General features: G+C 39.0%; 1 long non-coding RNA gene across 1 annotated transcript; it reads right to left on the bottom strand.

The window, feature by feature from the left end:
* Nucleotides 1–2,897: 2,897 nt before the first annotated feature.
* On the bottom strand, nt 2,898–4,740 carry LOC141559035 (uncharacterized). Its single transcript, XR_012487203.1, has 2 exons — nt 4,668–4,740; nt 2,898–3,307 (listed from the first exon to the last, which is right to left on the bottom strand). It is a non-coding gene; the product is annotated as an uncharacterized LOC141559035 (long non-coding RNA).
* Nucleotides 4,741–5,117: the final 377 nt, after the last annotated feature.

Genomic DNA, 5,117 nt, shown 5'->3' with positions numbered 1-5,117 from the left:
AACTCAATCTCTACTGCCATAGCCTATTCCATTCTTGGATAATATTAGCATTCAGGAACTTTTCTTTCATATTGAACCTTTTTCTTCTTGCAATATTTAATTATTTTATCTAATTTTTAAGTCCTCTGGGTCCATGTAGAAAATCCTTCTTCTTCGTGACCTTTCTTCAACTAGTATTTATTCTACCTTATGTCTTCCCTCCATCCTCATCCTCAAGCCTTTTTCTTTTGCAAACTTAAATCTCAATGGTTCCTTCAACAAATCTTCACGTGGCATTTATTCAAGTCTTGCACCATTCTCCTTTCACCCTCTTGTGGAAGTCTTCCAGTGGATCAATGGCCTTCCTAAAATGTGGGGCACCAAACTGAACGCAGAATTCCAGATAAGACCTGACCAAGGCAGAACAGAGGGGGACCTTCATCTCATCTTTTGCTTTAATCTATGTCTTTCTTCATATTCCTTGAGATCATGTTGGCTTCTTTGGCTACCATTTTGCTTAGATCCCTCACCACCATCATCATCATCGTTATCATCAAGCTAGGAAAATTATTTCTATCATCCCACACTCATGAAGTTATTGAATCAGAGCTCCATGTCCAACATAACATTCTAAAATCCTTTTTAATTTGTCATAGCAACATTTTATAAATCCTACCTATCTCATGAGTGATAACTTAAAATAATTTTAATTTTGGACTGGATTTATGTTTTTATTGGCACAAGTAGCTCTTACTGAGGAAACCCCATCTGTCAGTGCAGATTGGTACCTGTTTAAAGATTTAACAGCTTTTAAAATGTGCCAGGGGCCTTAAGAACTTGAGTGAAATACTTAATTATGTGACTTGAATGTATTAAAAGTGGTCCTTGAAGCTAGAATTTCCCAATTTCAAGGCCAGAATCTTTCTACTCCACCATGCTGCTTGCTTTAAAATAAATAGATCCGTATATTCTGATGGAAGTGGATATCTTCGACCATGAGAAGATCCAATTCAGTTCCAATTGATCAATGATGGACAGAACCAGCTACACCCAGAGAAGGAACACTGGGAAATGACTGTGGACTACTTGCATTTTTGTTCTTCTTCCCAGGTTATTTTTACCTTTCTGAATCCAAATTTTCTTGTGCAATGAGAACTGTACCTATGTGTACATAAATATTGTATTTAAGATATACTTTAACATGTATGAGACTGCCTGCCATCTAGGAAAGGGGGTGGAGGGAGTAAAGGGAAAAGTTGGAACAGAAGTGAGTGCAAGGGACAATGTTGAAAAATTACCCATTCATATGTTCTGTCAATAAAAAGCTATAATAAAAATAAACAAACAAACAAATAAATAAATGGATGAACAAATGAATGAATAGATAAATAAATAAATAAATAAATAAATGGGGGGAGAGGGGGATGTTCAAAAATGGAATGGAAAAGACCAAATCTGATAAGAAAGATATAGAGGTCTCAGTCTTACTCAATCTTATGATCTTAATGACTCTATAATGACCTTGGGGTCATCTTCCTAGGGTTCTTAATTTGTGAGATGAAACACAATTATTGTGTCACAAGAAGAGAGTACATGACAAGTTCTTTGAAAACTCAAAGTGTTAAATAATAACCAATAGGTACCGCCATCTTGGGTATATAATTAGGAGATTAGTCCAATTGTTTAAGTAATGAGGAAGTGACTGGCTCATTGGGGGAGAGAGAATGCTTTCTCATTAATTGGCAAAGGAGGAGCTACAAAGAACCTGCTTTGAGGGCTCTCGGGAGATGTCTATTCTTACCTTTTCCTTTTCAATAAATGATAGAATTCCTGTTAAATCTTGTCTCTTCCCAAGCTGGAAGTTTAACATAGCATCCAGGCGGGAGGGGGCTGAGCCGATTCTCCTCAGCCCACAAGGAGCGACCACAGAAACCTCAACAGCGAGCCCTGGAGCCAGACAGAAGTGAACCAAACACTCAGGCCCACTGGGAGGGAAATTATGTTCCCACGCTTGGCATCTGGGGCTTGTCGTTGCTCCGCTCATTTTCTGAAAGGTCACGAGTAGTTTATCTATGTCTGGAGGAAAGAAAAGGCCTGGAAAAGATGAAATCCTTAAAGGAGACCAAAGGGAAAGCTTGATACCTGGTCACATGTACCCACGGAGATGAAGAGGGAGTCGGGACCTGAAAATTCATTGGTGTAGAGGATGGCCAGGGAAGGGAAACGCCAACTGATGCGCTTGCTAAAATTTAGAGATGTCTAGAGTCTCCTGGGACATTGACTGTCCAGAGAGCAGGTCTCACAGGCAGGATTTAAACCCAGGACTTCTTAACTCTGAGCCAGCCTTCTATCTGCTGTATAAAACTGCTCCTCAAGATACATGCTCATTAACACGTTCTAGCTGTGTGACCCTGGGCAAGTCACTTAACCCCAATTGCCTCAGAAAAAAAAAAAAAAAAAAAAGATATATGTTCATATGTCCATGTACACACATATATAGCTATATGCATGAATAGGGATATAGTACATACACATATATAAACATATGTATGTGCACAGACATGTGTGTATCCAGGGACGTGTGCTCACACATGGATATGTCACTGAAGTTGCCAGGTGGTGGTGGGTGGAAAAATGGCCTCAGAACAAGCTGACCTGGCTTCTAATCCTTCCATGAGTGTGGGACCTTGGATACCTCACTTACCCAAGCACAAGGATTTCCTCCATCCAAAAGTGGCCATGTCTATCGAACCCCAATTCTGCTCCACTTTCCCCCGTTATTAGTATTTTCTCCTTCCTCATATTGTCCTCCATATAGACTGCAAATCTGCAAATTTGCTTGCAGATGGTTGATGCAACCCCAAGGTCCTTAAGGGAAAGCTGATTTTTATGCTCTCCACATCTCTTGCCACTTAGAAAGTGCTTAATCATTTTCATTCATTCATTCCCTCCAAACATGCACATACATGTATTTGTCTTGCTATTTCTGGTGCAGTTGCTGCTTTTTTTTTAATCATTCAGGTTTTGATACATTGTCCAGGTGAATCTATCCATACAGATTAAGATAATTACATTTCTGGAGCCCCAGAACCTAGGACGGCACCTGGGACAGGGGCATTTACGGCTTGCTGATTGCCTGATTTATGTAGCGACATCTCCTCGTACTCACATTCGGATCATCAGTTCTCAAAAGCTGTGGTTTTGTTGCTGTGGCTTTGGCCTCCACCAGCGGTGATTATGACCCTTCTACAGCTCAGGAGATGAAAATTGTCAGGGTTCGTCCATTCTCTCTCTTGGTTTGGATGTCAACTTGCGGGTTCTCTGGTTCCTAAGGGTGTGATACACCTGCTCTTAATGAGGACTCGTTAGCTTGAAAATAATCCCCTTCAATGTTTCTTGAGACACTAAAGGGAAAGCTGTACTCATGTGTCTGTTCCTATATATTAATATATTATTATATTATATTATTAATATATTATTAATATATTATATTATTAATATATTGTTATATTATATTATTAATATATTATTATATTATTAATATATTATATTATTAATATATTGTTATATTATATTATTAATATATTATTTTCTAGTCATAAGAGGTTGAAATAATCCTAAAGTTCTCTCTCGTAAGGAAGAAAACTCAAGAGAGACATCTGTGATGGAGCTGTGCTTACAAGGGCTTATGCAACACTGGATGACAACCTCCCATCAGATGATACTGAATCCGTGAGCTGTTGCTTCTGAAGGTAGCATGTGGAAAGGGAAGCCTAAAAGCATTATGGGGGATGCCTCCAATAGCCTTTCTCTGGAGGACTGGTCAGAGTGATTGAATATCTGTACATCGAAATTCACTGTTGGCTTTTAAGAGACAGAGTGGAAGAGGAGATGGCAGGCTAGAATCTTGATGATCCTGAGTCGGGTTCTTCCTCCATCTTATCCTGGCTGTGTGATAGTGGGCGGGTCACTAAACTTCTCAATTCGAGGAGCATTTATTTAGTGCCTCCTATGTACAAAGGCTCTAGACTAGATTTGGAAGATATAAAATGGAAAAAAAAAAACTCTTCCTCCTGCAAAGAATATACTTTGTAAAAAATGGGGAGAGGGAATCTCATTTAATCCTCATAACAACCCGAAGACGTAGGGGCCATTATTAACCCCGTGTTACAGATGAGCAAATCAAGACTAAAATTAAATGACTTGTCCAGGAGCACACAGCTAGCAAGTATCTGTCTGAATTTGAACTCAGATCTTCTCATTCTGGATCTAGTGTTATATCCACTGCAAAACCTACTTGCAACATCTGTTTGCTTTTTAAAAATACCCTTCCTTTGTCTTCTATCCCCATCTTCTTAGCTAAGGTCCCAGTCATAAAACTATCCATGAGGATTGGATTTAGATACTGATTTTATAACTCATGAGATTATCCTTTTTTACAAGGGCTCATCCACTAAGGTATCCCCCACAGTGGGGCATTGGTGTACCGTGACGGAAGTTAATAAAAATGATGAGTTTTCCAAAATTCATGAGCTTTCAGGATAAGTGTTCATCTACCCTAAAAACAAATGTCAAGATTATAAATTATTTTTGAAATGCAAATAACATATAGGCAAGAGTGCCCAAAGAGTTCAGAGAATCCTAGGATTTTAGAGCTTTGAGACCTAAGAGGTTGTCTCACCACCCACCTTGGGAGATAATCAAGGACATAGACAGTCGGAGTGAAGAGGTGACTGGGCTCACACCATAGGGGAATGGTAGAGATTCAAGATTGACTCTAGAATTGGATCTGGAACTCCAACTCCCATTTCAAAGCATTGTGAGGTCATTGATCTTGAGAACAAAGGAACTTCCCAAGCTGTCTAAATTACCTCTTCTTGTAATAAAGAAGGAAAAAGATGGTATATGAAGGTTATGGAATATTATTGTTTTGTAAGAAATGGCCAACAGAGAGGCTTGAAGAGATTTACATCAACTGATACTGAGTGAAACGAGCAGAACCAGGGGATCATTATACACTTCAACAATGATACTGTACGAGGATGTATGCTGATGGAAGTGGATATCTTCAATATAGAGAAGAGCTAATCCAATTCCAATTGATCAATGATGGACAGAAATAACTATACCCAGAGAAG

Source organism: Sminthopsis crassicaudata, chromosome 2 (genome assembly GCF_048593235.1).
Source record: "Sminthopsis crassicaudata isolate SCR6 chromosome 2, ASM4859323v1, whole genome shotgun sequence".
NCBI lineage: Eukaryota > Metazoa > Chordata > Mammalia > Dasyuromorphia > Dasyuridae > Sminthopsis > Sminthopsis crassicaudata.
The sequence above is the reverse complement of the archived record's forward strand: the minus strand, read 5'-3'. Positions and strand labels throughout refer to the sequence as shown.